This window comes from Marmota flaviventris, chromosome 9 (assembly GCF_047511675.1).
Source record: "Marmota flaviventris isolate mMarFla1 chromosome 9, mMarFla1.hap1, whole genome shotgun sequence".
In the NCBI taxonomy this organism is placed as follows: domain Eukaryota; kingdom Metazoa; phylum Chordata; class Mammalia; order Rodentia; family Sciuridae; genus Marmota; species Marmota flaviventris.
This window is the reverse complement of record NC_092506.1, coordinates 128,170,591-128,186,727: the sequence shown is the minus strand read 5'-3', so window position 1 is coordinate 128,186,727 and position 16,137 is coordinate 128,170,591.

The following is a 16,137-nucleotide window of genomic DNA, read 5'->3' as shown; positions in this document are numbered from 1 at the left end:
AATGGTGTTTTACTACTTACTGAGACATACCCTATGAACTATAAATTCCACTCCTAGGTGGGAAGAGTTGAACACAGAACCCATTCACCTGGCTCTCTCACTTGGGAACTGTGCAAAAAATTACGTTTTTCTTTCCCTCAAATTTTATTGCTGCTTCCAAGGACACTACCCTCTATATTCATGCTATCATTGTAGACTTGTAGCATGTGAACCCCTCTATTGTTCAAGTTTTTCTTCTTTTTTTCATTGCTCTTTTTCTCCCTACCCCCATATCATCCACCAATACTTATTTTGTATAGCAAAATCTACATACTCAGCAATCACCAGTCTTATATCTTACTATATCCATTTCCTACCTTGTGCATGACCACTTTGAGATCCCCTCCATCAAAACATCAATAGTCCAAAGTGATCAGAATGGGGGTAAAAATTGCAGAATATTAAATGTCAGTTACACAACAAGAAAGCTATAAAAATGGGCTTCATTTAAAGGTGAAAATAAAAAGAAAATCTTTAGACTTCACTAGTTAAAATAAAGGATCAAAAATTTATGAGTCTCAATAATTTGAATTATACTTGTGAGTCACATTTTTGGGGGAAGGGATATAAGAACATTGTTGAAGAGTTTAAAGTTAAAACTGTTTTTTTTTATGAGACAAAGAATAGAAAAATTAAAAAAAAATATATATTAAAGTAATTGTGATATCATTTTCATAAAAATATATATACACCTATTTATTCATAAATGGATTTAACCTTATAAACAGTTATAAGTGTCAATACATTTCTCGCTGGGCGAGGTCCTATTATTGGAAGAAAACTTTGCCTTAAAATAACCCCATACAGAGGCATTTAATGCAATTAACAGGCCTTAATAATAATAATAATAATAATAATAATAATAATAATAATAATAATAATAAGTGAGGTGGGGAGGATTTCAGGTTGTGAAGCATACCTGTAATATAAGTTACTTGAAAAGACATCACAGGAGAATTTTATACATTTTCTGAAGACATATATGTATATATTATTTATAAAAAGTGTTTATGAGTTCTGTAGTGAGGGTGCACAAGTCCAATACATTTTTTTTTTTTTGAATTTTTTTTGTTGTAGATGGACACAGTATTATTAGTAGTTTCTTTATTGGCTTTTTTTAATATTTAGTTTTAGTTTTTGGCGGACACAACTTCTTTGTTTGTATGTGGTGCTGAGGATCGACCCTGGGCCGCCCGAATGCCAGGTGAGTGTGCTACAGCTTGAGCCACATCCCCCTCTTGGGTGGCTTTTTAATACGGTGCTTCATGTTCAACCAAGTACCTCATGCATGCTAGGGATGTTCTCTACCACTGATCCATAACCCTAGTCCCCAAAGTCCGTTGCTTAATGTATTTTTTTTTGGTGGGAGTGTATGTGTGTAGTGCAGGGGATTGAATCCATGGCCTTATATAAGCAAAACAAGCACTCTACTGACTAAGCTATATTCTCAGCCCTGATCTGTAGTCGGTTAACAATGACAATGGAGCAGCCTGTCATTCAGACATTGATTCTGTGCCCACTTGGCTCAGATTGGAGGCAGTGCCTGAAGCCTTGACCAATCAGTCACTTAGGTGAGAACTGTCCAATCCTCATGCAGCCAGTGATGAGGGGGAGGGCTTCCACAATCTTCTGTTTCCTTGGTGTCTGGAACCCGCCATTTTTTCAATCTTTTTGTAGGCTTCTGTTCTGGATCCGGAGCCCAGGTGTCTGTGCTATGCAGAATCTGAAAACAAACCACAGGGAGAACGCAGAGAACCCTGAGAGCCAGGAAATGGTAAGTGTGCCTTGTTATATTGAGACTGTGTAGGAAGGGGGCTTAAAGCTGACAGGAGTGGCAATGGTGGAAACTGGCAGTCATGGCTAGGGACTCCTCGTGGTCCTCTCCAGAGTCTTGTGGCCAGAGGGTCTCTCTGTGGTAGCTTAGCCTTCACCTCTGACTAGTTTAGTGAGGCTTAGATCAGCAGTTGAAAACCTGCGCATTTTATTCCATAATTGTATGGTGTTTTCAGCGTCTTTCTAAAGCCCTTTGTGGGCTTCCATGTGCCATGAGTCCAGCATGTCTCCAGATTTCATAGTGAAGACTGAGATAATTACCAGGAGAGAACTACAAATCCATTTATTGTATTCATGCATGAGAGAGGCTGTTAATTTTAAGGCTTGTTACTCATGAGGGTTTGTTTGCTTGTTTGTTTATTATTATTATTATTATTATTATTATTATTATTATTATGTGTATGTTGTTTTCTTTTTGGCACCATAAATTCAACCCAGAGTTGTTCATCCACAGATTCACATTCCCACCCCTTTTTTAATATTTTTATTTAGAGACAGGGTCCCTTTGAATTTCTTAGGGCCTCACAAGTTTGATGATGCTGGCTTTTAACTCATTCTCTTCATGAGTCCTGAGATTTTTAAATGTAGCAGAAGCAGTATCTCAAATCCAAAACAAAAATCTGAAATCCAAAACTTCAGTTTAGCTCTCCATAGGTCTTAGAATAAACCCCTAGTTTTCTAGCTCTCTGTTCCCATATCCAAAACTAGGGTTCTCTGTTCACAGAAAATAAGTATAAAATAGAATAGATAGTATAATAACCATGTAATGTGGATAATGGGCCTCACTCAAACACGCCTGGTGGCTAACCTAAAGATGTTAATGAGCACCATTAAGGCCTATTTCAAATGTAAAAGACCTTGAAGCCCACTTGTGGGAACACCTTCAACAAAGTCCTTTGTCCCAGGGGTGATCCCTGATTGAATTTGAAGAAAAAAAGATGGGTCATAGAAAGAATGAAAGTGAACCCATATAGTAGTCAGGATGCCTTTTCCAAAGCCTATTCTAAATGCATTATGCTTCCTGTTCTGCCCAAAATCATCTAAGATGGCACACAAAAATGAGGTTTTTTTTTTTTTTTTTTTTTCCTGGTATCATTCCTCATACCACCTGGTGGGCGTTCTATTTCTTCTTGCTTAAATGGATTTTTTTTTCTTCAAAATTTATGAGACAAGCACTCAGATTCAATTTACAAACTGAGAAATTTTGGTTAATCTCAAAACTCCACTTTCAGCATTATTAATCATTTTCCCATGTTTTATTTCAAATGTATGCATCATTTATAATGTTTTTCTTCAAGAACTGGAGGGCATTTTTAAAAGATTTTAATTTATCATTCTGAGATTTTCATATGAGAAGAAAGCAGAATAAAAGTAGGTGACATTAAAAATAATGAATCTCTCCTAAATGAGATTTATGTGTCCCAATTAAGGATTTTTAAAAACTGTAATGGGTCATCAATTGAGGGTTTATTTATTTATTAATTTGTTTGTTTGTTTATTTATTTATGGTCAGGCAATCTGAGGTTGTGGATCAGTGGTAGAGCACTCACCTAGCACGTGCAAGGTCCTGGGTTCGATCCTCAGCACCACATAAAAATAAGTAAATAAAAAATAAATAAATAAATAACCCACACAAACATTCCAAATATTTCAGGAAACTCTTTTATTCTGGTGTGACAGGAAAAAAATAAAAGTGGGACTAAGTTGAATTTAAACTACATTCACTTTCAATCTCTCTCTCTCTCTCTCTCTCTCTCTCTCTGTACTGGGGATTGACCCCAGGGCCTCATGCTTAGAAGGCAAGCACTCTACAAGCTGAGCTATTTACTCAGCCCCATTTTTTTGCGGGGGAGACTGGGGATTGAAGTCAGGGGGACTCTACCACTGAGCCACATCCATACCCTTATTTTGTATTTTAGTTAGAGACAGGGTTTCACTGAGTTGCTTGGTGTCTCACCATTAATGAGACTGGTTTTGAATTCATGATCCTTATGTCTCAGTCTTGTAAACAGCTGATATTACAGGCATGCACCACCATGCCTGGCCAACTTCAATCTTTTTTTATTTTTTTTAAAGAGAGAGTGTGTGTGAGAGAGAGAGAGAGGGAGGGAGAGAGAGAGATTTTTTTTTAATTAATATTTATTTTTCAATTTTGGGCGGACACAGCATCTTTGTATGTGGTGCTCAGGATCGAACCCGGGCTGCACGCATGCCAGGCGAGCCCACCACCGCTTGAGCCACATCCCAAGCCCCAACCAACTTCAATCTTAAGGGCTAAATTACACGCAATTTAGATCAAAGTCCATGTCAATATCTTGGTTATATATATATATATATATATATATATATATATATATATATATATATTGTTGTTGATAGACCTTATATTCCAGTGACTCACATGTGCCAGAGAAGTGAGCTCCACTGAGCCCCAGCCCCAGCCCCCTGGTACATTTTTCATGGAGGATATTGGAGATTGAACTCACGAACACTCGGCTACTAAGACAAATCCCCAGGATTTTTTTTTTTTTTTACTTTATTTAGACACAGGATCTCACTGTGTTTCTTAACACCTCACTTCTGCTAAGGCTGCCTTTGAAATTTTGATAATTCTTCCTCAGCCTCTTCAGCAACTGGGATTACAGGCTTGCACTAAAACACCCAGCATCTGGTACATTTTTAATACCTGTTTTATGTAGATTTTAACCAGTAGCCTTAACTTTTTTTCTAATATATATTTGATTTGAATCCATAACCCAGAAATCAGTGAAACAGAATCTATTTTTTATCTGCAACTCTGCTTTTGGTTATGTCAGTGTCTGAGTTAAGATTCCCCATTAAAGAATTTACTATGTCTTGTGTTCTCATTCTGACCTCCCTTATGACCTAGTTCTGAGTTTTAGAGTATCTGAAACAAGGTTCCCAGAGATTCCAAATTTTTTGGAGTATTTAGAAAACACCACTCTCTGAGTCTTGTCTTCTAGGGACCACTTTGAATTTTAAGTGTGTAGCTTCTGAAGGGATGGACTAATTGGATGCTTTGCAACTGGAAGGCATTTTCTGATATACTTTCTCTCTAAAAGGTACTTTATTTGTTTCCTTTTATTAGATACTGTGAACAAAGGTGCAATAAAAAATAGATGTGCGGCAATATATTTAGCAAAAGGATTCCAAATTTTTTACATACATAACAAAAGTTGTTATTATTACTGGATTGTATGGCATTTTTAATGACAATTATTATTATTATTTTTTATTTATTTAAATACTGGAGGTTAACCCCAGGGCACTTTACCAGTGTGCTACATACCCAGTCTCCAACACTTTTATTTATTTATTTATTTTTGAGAGAGTGTTTTACTGAGTTTCTTAGGACCTTGCCAAGTTCTTGAAGCTGGTCTTTAACTTGAAAATAAATCCCTAGTTTTCTACCTCTTATTCTCCTAAGCCACTGGGAGTACAGGCATGTACGATTTTGCACTGCTACCCCAAATTATTCCTAGTGGATTATGTGGCATTTTTAATTGGGGCTTTTAAAGAACCTTAACACTTTTATAAAAAATATATTTATTAAATTTATATTGTCACCAATATTTTTACATATTTTTGTACCCTTGAATCCCTATTAATTATGAGATATTTGCTTGGTTTTGTATGGTTTGGTGCTGGGTATTGAACCCAGAGTTGCATACCACTGAGATACATCCACATTCTTTTTTATGTTATATTTTGAGACAGACTCTCATTAAGTTGATTGTAGCCTTGTTATGTTACTGAGGCTGTCTTTGTACTAACAATTCTCCTGTGTCATTTCCCATAGCTTCTAGAATTTCAGGCATATGCCACCACACATGACAATTTTAGATTTTTATAATAGCCATTCCAACAGCACTGCATAGGCTGAATAAAATCTATTTGATTAATGCATTGAATCCCTGAGGGAAGTTTATGTGAAGTGGCCAGTGTAGGAGTGTTGTGTAAAGATTAGCAAGGATTGTGGAATGTGATAGACACTACTATCTAAAGTACATATATGGGGCTGGGGATGTGGCTGAAGTGGTAGTGCACTTGCCTGGCATGCGTGCAGCTGGGGTTCTATCCTCAGCACCACATACAAACAAAAATGTTGTGTCCGCAGAACACTAAAAAATAAAAATAATAAAATTCTCTCTCTCTCTCTCTCTCTTTCTCTCTCTCTCTCTCTAAAAAATTAAGTACATATATGAAGACAGGAATTGATGGGAACATACTTTATATACAAACAGAGGTATGAAAAATTGTTTTATATGTGTAATAAGAATTGTGATGCATTCCATTGTCATGTATTTAAAAAATAAAACAAAAAAAATCTTTATGTTTATTGCTGAGTATCAAACTCAGTGCTTTGCACATTCTAGCAAAGTAGTCTACAACTGAGACACAACTCCAGCCCATGTACCCAGCTTTTTATACTCTCTTTGTAGTAATCAGAAACAACTTTAAAAATTAAAATTGCATTTATATCACTTTTCCTAGTATGGTAATGTATTACTAAGTAAACTTATTCTTAGTATTTAAAAAATAATAATCTAATGGATGACTGTTATTTTTTCCAGGGATTATTTTATCACTTCTTTAGGCCTTGGTGAAGGTCTTTTTTTTCAGAATATAGATTCCTTCTATTAACAAATGGGTCCATGCTAACTGTGTTGAAAATAGTGATTCTAAAACTTCACACAATGCACACATTTCCAAGAGTATAGGGGAAAGGGAAAGACAATATTCACAACCAAGAAACCATTTCCCATGGAAGCACAGTATCAGTGTGCAACCTGGAGTGTAATCTAGATCTTTCAGTGGTAAGGGTGTTTAAGAACCACAACCATAGGTTTTTGGGATCCTCTAAAGTACACTGAATGGCTTTAAATCACGTACTCTTCTTCAAACTAAAATTTCTGCTACCTACTTAAAAAATAAAGCACTATGAATGAGAAAGGTGAATGAGACTTAAGTTCTTTGGAGGTACTGAGGTTGACATTTAATTATAGTTTATAAATAGTCAAATAAGAAGTGCCTTTGAATTGTCTCAACTTTTCCAACACATGATATAGAATACTTAGGTGAACTGACATGAAATAATGAAAATGCATTTCAGGGAAGTGATATCACAGAAATTTTCAGGGTAGAATCTTGGCAATGTGGGAAAAATATATTAATATATATATGTTTTTCTATAGAAAAAAAATAAGTGATAAGTACATGAGTATGAGGGTAAATTCAGTGTGCCTCATGCATTGTAGGTTGAAGGTAATGATAAAGTAGTAACTGAGGAGATCCAGAACTCTATAATCCTGGGAGACATTAATAGCAATTTAGAAAAAAGAAAATATAGTTAAATCCCTTTAGATTTACCTCTGTCCTCTGTTCCTCTTATGAATTTGATTCTGTCAAATGAGATTATGTGGGTATAGTTCTCTCTGAATTTATGTTTTCTTTTGTTTTTAGGATTTTGTCAGCTATGTCATGTAAAGCCCTGTCTTAAACTCACTTTGGGGGCTCTTTTACATCCTGTTCTGGACTGCAGAGCAGAGACTCACCTCACTCATTCTGTGCAATGAATTGACTTTTGTCAATCTTTGCAAACAATGGTTGGAAGAACAAGCATATTGGATTGTCTTTCATATCCTATAATATGGTTGTCAGACCCTGTGGGTTAAAGGGTAGTTACTTGCGATGTTTGCAAAATCTTCCCTATGAGAAGGGCTTATCTATATTTTTTTTTTGTTTTGGAAGCCCCATAAACACAGAAGAGAAGCATTTATAGTCACAAACAAAGGAATGCCAGAAGCTATTAGATATGAGAAAATACAAAAATAAATATAGTCTTCTCTTAGAGCTTTTAGAGGTAAAAAGTGTATTTCTGTTTTGTGTAAGGAAACGAAAATTTCTCTTTGGCCTGACAATATTTTGATGTTTTAAACTTGCTTGTAATTTCTACCTGTGTTTGAATTCACCTATGCCTGGCTATCCCTTACCAGATAACAACCCTCTCTAAAACCTTACTGGTGCCTCATAAATTCTGGCTCCTGCTGACCAAATAACAATTCTCTCTAAATTTCAGTGGCAACTTATAAATTCTAATGTCTGGAGCTGAATTTATTTTCCACCTTGAAATGTTAGCCACATAGATCCTTAACCTGCTATTTGCCTTTGTATTATGATTGTCAAAATCTTGTTAGCTGTAAGTACCTTAGACACCCACCTCCTTTGTAACTTTTTGTGCTGTAAAAACGTTTTCCTGATGATCAGGTGGATGATCTCTAGCATGGAATCTTGTAAGAGACAGTCCTGGCCAGCTTTTGTGTACACAATACAATCTTGATTTAATTTGATTTAAAATTTGAGTTAGTGGTCTTTTGTGTTTTGGTTTAACATTAACCTTTTTTTAAATGTCACTGTAAATAAAACCAAAGAACACAACAAAACTCCTGTAAATGAGCCAGGTGCATAAAAATAGTCATTCTTTACTGAAAGCACAGTATTCATTATAGAAATGATATAAGCTTAAAAATTAATTAAAAGATATCTCAAATATCAAGTGAGTTTAGGAGTTAGAAATTTTTTTTCTTTCAGAATATAGGTAGTAAAATAGGGCAAAAGAGAAAATGTGAAGCATAAATATATTAAGTAATATGCAAAAAATCACCAAAATATTTATTACAAAAAACAAAAAACATATCTACAGAAATGGTTCAAAAGAAGCAGTCTTTTTGTCAGGAATAAACATTTGGACAGGAATGGAAGTTTTGGTTGTCTTTTTAAGTAGTTTTACTCCTAGTGAATAATCTTTTCACTATTTCTGCATTTTTCTGGTTGAAATTAATTATAATTCATATATCTGCAAAAAAGGTACTGAATGCAGAAAAATATTATTGCTCATGTTTAAATCACCTCCATTATTTGATCTTTCCCTTTTTAAACCAAAAATCTGCATAAAACCATCTCTTAATAAATATCTCTATCTCTGTATATTAGCAGCAACTGAGTTATAAAATTTGCTATGATCACTTGTCTCTTCATGTACTTAGACTATGAATTTGCTATTTAGCACTTAGGTATAAATCTCTATGATGTTCTCTAGTTATTTATGTCACTTTGTTAAGTTTTATACCAAGCTCTTAGTATGTGCCTTAATTACTCTGTGTAGCAATGTAGGATTTATGTCTCATTTGTGACACTTTGTTCCCAGAACTGTGTCTAAAGGGATATTGTAAAAATGATTATTCAGGAAAAAAAATCTATCTAATATTATATTTTATTTTATATTTATTTATATAATTATGTATACATATTTTTATTATTTAGAAACACCCTTTGGTCTGAAACTACAGTGATACTAGTGTATTTTAGCTTGAATTGGTTGTGAGAATCAAACTAACAAGACTTTTATGTGTGTTGGTTGGTGATTTCTGCAACCTCAGGAACCTAGTGAATAATAGCAGAAATAAATAAGTAACTCTTTAGTTTGAGGCAGAACCACCAAACTAGATGATGTTTTGCTTCTGCTTTCTATCTCAATTATCAGAAACATACCTTTAAATTTACATGGAACTCTTTTGGAATTCTGTTCTGTTAGTTCTTCTAAAAAAATCAATGAAACTGAAAATAATGCAGGAAAGATAAATAATTAATTTCAAACAATTCATTTCTTAAAATAAATATTTTTTTTCAAATCACCAAAAATTCTGAAAAGTTACAAAAGTTAAAAGCTTTAGAAATATCCTAATGCAATTTCTCTTTTGCTCAGAACAGTAGACTATATCTCCAACTCATTCTTCTCTAGAATTGGACTGTGTGCAAATATAAAAAAAAAAGTGCTAAGATGCCCCAAATGGCTTATAAGTTTTAAAATCCTGAAAGGAGCTCAAATCTGCCATTTTTCTACTTTACAAAATACAAAATCTTAAATTTGTATACTTAACAAACATTTGCAGAAGTGTAATTCAAAATGACCTAAAAAAATGAAAAATATCATTGAAGGACTGACCCACTGAACATGAGGGACTTATAATATTGAATCCCTTATATTAAATGTCTTTTTATCATTGTCAAAATTTTCCATGTTTATATTATCAATATATTAATCAAAATTTTTATGCATTTAATAACAAATATCTAATTTCCTATTTTATTCAGTCTTTTAAAAAATTAGTAGTAATTAATATTAATAATTTAATTCTCATACTTGTGAAAGTATGAAACATATACGTTAAAAGCCATGGCTATAGCAAGTGAAAAATCCAGCCTAATTTCCTTTTAAGATTGGGAGCCATCTCATCACAAAGGCATGAAAAGTTAATTTCTGCTTCATTATAAATTACTGTGATTTGCTTGAAATGCCTACCAGTGCCTTGAACTCACCCATGTCTGGTTTTCCCTGATGAGAAAACAACCCTCCCTGAAACTTTAGTGATGACTCATAAATTCTGGCTTTCCCTGACCAAATAAAAACTCACTCTGAAACTTTAGTGGTCTATCATAAATTCTGATGTTTTGATCTAAATTTACTCCCTAAGTGCTAAATCATTTAGACCATTAATCTACTATGTGTCTTTGTATTATGCTTGTGAAAATCCTGTTATTCGTGTAAGTTCTCAAGTCACCCCCCTTTTGTAACTTTTTGTGCTATAAAACTACAGTCCTAGAGAACTGGAGTGCTGAATTCTTTTTCCATGGGTTTCAGGAGAGACTGATATGCTCAAATGCGGGACCACCAAAAGACCACCAGAGACCAATATGTAAGCACCAAAGAGGTGTTTATTCCAAGCTAGCTCAGTCCTCCACGCACACAGAAACTGATGGCTTAGAGGCCCTGAGCCTGGGGTTTGCAGCAGTTTTATAACTCTTTGGGAAAGGCAGGAACCCCACATACATCATAGCATCTCTTAGCAAATCATCACACACCTTGGGAAAATCATAAACAACTCTAAAACATGATTAGCACATTCACTGGTGGGAACAAGTTGGGTAAGCATGATTGGTTAGTACAAGATGGGGATTCATTTGAACAGATTGGCTTAGGCCATGAGGGGATTATATGCTGAACTATATGGTTTCCCAAAATTTTATCAATCACCATAAACTACTGGAAGTTTCATTTGGAATCCCAGGAATTTTCCCTGTCTCATGCTGATTGGTGGCTGCTAGGGGGTTGTTATGGATCCCCACCTAGCCTGACTGAGTCTGGGACACCAGGCACAGCAGATCTCTCCTGTTATTTGTAGATAAACAACTCAGCAGGTTGGGTATGAGCCTAGGAGTGCTCTGTGTGTCTTTCCAAGGACAAGAGTCATGCCCCCTTCCTTGGACAGTCTTTGCTCTGAGGTAGAGGATGGTTTCTCACCTTGTACCTTATGTTTTTTATATATTTTTTTAGATGTAGCTGGACACAATACCTTTATTTCACTTATTTATTTTTATGTGGTACTGAGGATTGAACCCAGGGTCTTGCACATGGGAGGTGAGCACTCTACTGCTGAGCCACAATCCCAGCCCCTTATGTGTTGTTTTTGTTGGGCATTTTTACTTTAGGGGTTTTCTTCCCAGTTCAAAGTTCAATCTGTAACATAAAAAGAACAGAGATCAAAAAATAAATAAATAAAATTTGATAATTATTGTCATTTTATATTAATTCCTTAATAATATACAAGCATATATAATCCATAAACTGAAATGACTTTATATGTAAGTTTAAATGAAAATGTTCTGTTGGTTGGGTTAGTTCCCACTAATGGGAAAACAACCTTGCCTCAAAATAATAGCAGCCTGAGACTCTTGGGTACATTTCTCAGTTTAAAAAAAAAAAAAAAAAAAAAAAAAAAAAACAGCACTCAACGACCTGAGATTCTAGCCCTTATTCATGCCTGGATTGGATAATATTCCCTGTCACTCAAAAAAGGGCTCACTTCTCTCAGATTCATGATCTGAAGCCCCTTCCAATCAAAAGCATTTTGTGGGAACTGTCCAATCATGTGTCATCAGGGGGGAGGAGGGTTGGCTTTCACTTCTTATCTCCTGAGTCCTCCATTTTTGCCATCTGTAGTCTCATACTTCAGAGTCACAGGTTGTTCTTCTGTGCAGGAACTGAGGATCCCAAGTAGCCCTACTCCTGAGAACCAGGAAATGGTGAGTGTGCATTGGCCTAGCAAGAGAGGCTGGGGGAGGAAGACTATTGGAACCACAAGACTGGCTGTGTTGAAAACAGGAGCTAGCACATTGGGACTCTGGGCAGTCTCTGGAGTCTACAGGCTTTACTCCTCCACTTGGCCACTATGTCCTCAGTCCTGCTGGCCAACCAGGTGGGGAACATGTCAGTGGCAGAGACTCTTTGCTGCCTTCCTTATGCTCAAAGGGCATCCTCAGAATCTGCATAAAATATTATGTGGCAGGAGTGTTCCTGCAGCCCAGTGTCTTACCAGATGTTGGAGATTGACAGGTGGAATAATTATCAAAATCAAATCTCCAAGGTCCATTTTCCAGCAGGAAAGGAGCTGTCATTTTTGGATACCTAAATTCCTTTTTAGCTAGCTAATTTTCATTTTGACATTCTTTTATTTTTACTTTCTTCATTATTATTATTTTGTTTAAAGTTAGGTGAACTCGGGATACTGTACTACTTAGCCATATCCTTGGTAGTGGAGCCAGATTTACAGATAGGTAGTTAGTGTAGTTAGGTAAATTGGGTCTAATATCCAGTAAAATCAAGAATAAACACCATATTGAGGATGGAGTCCAGGATAGGGGTAATTGAAAATGTCCCCAAGGCCCTGAGCCCATCCCAAGAAAATTTTAATGAAGCAGCTCACCGCAAACATGGAGATGCTAATCCAATAGACTTTCCTGCCCAGATTGCTCCTTCAGCCCACCTGTCCTCCACACTTTGGGCCTTCCCACCTACATTCCAACACTGCAAGAAAACAGAACAAAGGACAGCAATGTGACAGGAATGCAGGATAGCTGAAGGAAGACCTTAGCTATAAAAAAGCTAAAAAGACCTTAGTTTAAAAAAAATCCCTTTCATGGATTCTACCTCTTGGGTCCCTTTTTTCTTCTGGGGAGAAGTCCTTTCTACTGTCCTTTAATAAAGCTTCTACTTTCCACTCTAAACTTGCCTTGGCACACTTCTCTGATGTTATACTTCAGCATTGGGGAAGCAAGGACTCTTCACCAGTAAACAGCTCTAACAGGTTTAAATTTATTTTGAGAAAGGTCCTAGCTAAGTTGCTGAGATTATTTTTGTTATGGTTTGATTTATCTAGAATTTGCTATTGCAATAAACCATAGTGTTTTTACATACATATGTATTCATATGGGAATCTTATTTATATTGTGATTCTTTATTATTGTAATATTATATTTTCACAATATATATGAATAGTAGGCCATGATAAGTTCCTTTTTTGCTCTTATAATTGAAAAGATTTTTGGCTAAAGTTACATATAACTTTGTAGATGAATTTTAAAAATTTATGCTTTGGTTTCTTACTTCATTTAAAGTAAAGCTTGATGATTTTTTTTATTATTACATTATTGTTGTATTTAATAGTCAGTTTATTTGACATAACCATAAAACATGAAATATAATTTGCTCCCCTTCAATATTCAGTAGTTCCCCTTTCCCTATTCTCTAAGTTTCTTCTATCATATATTTATTTATAGTTTTTTAAATTATTGCTTTATAGAATACACATAAAAGTAGACTTCACTGTGATATATTCATATTTGTGCATAGCAGTTTTGGTGAGATCTATTGTCAGTAAATTTGGGGGAAATGATAACCTTTGTAATGATGAGTTTTCTTATTTACATGGGATGTATAATTCAGTCTTTTATGTGCTTTGTGTGACTTTTATTTTCTCATAAGTTCTACATATTTTGTTTCTAAAAATGTACATATGTGAAATACCACTTTCCTAAGGCACCTATGTAAAATTTATACATAGTGTTTTATGCTCTTTTTTAAACTGGATATATTATGAAATGTGACTGGCCCCAGTGACCATTTTTCCTACAGATTATTATTTATCTCTTCCAAGATGTATATTGTATTGAGCCATGCCCTTGGGGTTCAAGTGTTTGGATGAGTACCATTGCATACTTACATGTTCTCATGATCACATATGCTCTAATTTCAGTAAGTCTCTGTGATGGGGAGTATCATGTATATTCAATAGTAAAATAGTTTCCACAAATAGATACTAATTTAAACTCCTTTTGAGTTAATGATTATTAATTTGTTTTAAATGTTCATCAATATTACTTAATTTTTCCCATGATGGGTTTTTATTTTATATTTCTTAAATTTCTAAATATTTTGAATTTTTATAGTTAATAAACATATTTCATGTATAAATTTGAAGTTCAGACTTTTGTCGTTTATATATTTTTGGCTTAAAAGATGAGAAAAGGATCCAAAAATGCAGCTAGAGATTGATTTGAAAAAAAAAAAAAAAAACAAGGTTTAAATTATTTTTAATTGACTTTTTTCTTTACTCATCATTTATTTTAGGTTTCTTGTATGATTGTAAGGGTAGGTTATTTAAAGTGGATTCTAGGACTTATCTTTGTTAATTACTACAGGAAAAATAAATAAGAAATTTCTCTACACTATGGCTGCAGGAAAATGAATAAATTTCTTTAAAATCATATGGTAATAAAATTGTTAAATGACATACTTACTAAACATCCACTCCTTAAAAATTTTTTTTCTGTAATATTTTTGGCAGAGAATCATGAATTCTATTATCTGGATTTTGGGATTTAATATAAAATCATATGGAATAAAATTTGGCCAATCCTAGAAATATTCATACATAAATTGTTGTTTACTTAATGACATGTTGTGGAGATAGCAACTAATGAACATATTTATTTTTAGAAATAGTTACTTTTTTTGCTTTTCAGTTTCTAATAAGCCTTTTAGGTTTATTTCCTTCCTGAGTCACTCAGGGCCACTGATGTTTTTTTTTTTTTTTTTTTTTTTTTAATTCTGTAATCTCCAGGCATTTACCCTTCTAAGAAATCTTGTCTTGTGAGCTCTGTTTCTGAAGAGTTTCTTAACATGAAAGAAAAAAAAAAGTCTTTATGTTGCCCCCGAAATGTATTCTCAATGCACTCTCTTCAAAATGGAGAGAAAATAATATTTCCTCAGACTGACATCCCTGTGTCAGGAGCTAACAATACATTGATGGTCTTTGAAGAAATTTCATACAGTTCTGTCTCTGGGTAGTTTTCTGTGGGCTGCTGAATTGCCATTTAATATCCAGATACCCATGTTTTTTCATCTGTACTATGGGAATAATTTTAGAGGGAACAGATGAATAATGTTCTTCATGAGGCTATGAATACCTGTATGTTCTGTAGTGCACAGCTGACAAAGCCCCTGGAATACACTGTGCCACTCACATGAATTTTCTTTCAAAAGCTTGTAATAACCTTTTCACTTTAGGCATCCATGTCATCCACATTCCCAATTATAAAAGTTTGAATCTTTCTTTTCTGAATTCCACGTTTCGTTTCTCTTGTGGTACAATGTGGTACAAATAACTATGTTTTTTTTCTTTCTTTTACACTGTGTTTCTAATAAAAATGTTCTCTGCTCCAAACCTATATTTCCCATGTCCAGCTATGTTTAGAAAATGACATAGATAATTTATTTGATATTTTTTTTCTGTGAGGCCTGTTTAATTATTTAGGGAATTTTTAAAAATTAAGGTAATACCCAAATATGACATTTTAGAAAAGGCAAAACTATGGAGACAGTAAAAAGATCAGTGGTTGCCAGGGATTGGTGGGGAGGGAAAAATGAACAGGTGGATCATGCAGGACTTTTAGGGCAGTGAAACTATTTTGTTTGGTACTGTAATAGTGGGTACATGTCATTTACATTTATCAAAATTCACAGAATGTGCATCACCAAGAGAGAACCCTAAAGTAAACTATGGAGTTTCGGTGATAACATATCAGTGTAGGTTTGAGTGTGACAAATGCAGGCTCTGGTGGGGACTGGGACAACTATATGTGTGGGGCACAGGGCATGGATGGAAATAGTCTGTACTTTCTGTTCACCTTTGCTGTGAATCTAATACTTCTGTAAAAAATACAGTATATTGGGCTGGGGATGTGGCTCAAGTGATAGCACGCTTGCCTAGCATGTGTGAAGCACTGGGTTCGATTCTCAGCACCACGTAAAAATAAAATAAAGGCACTGTGTCCACCTAAAACTAA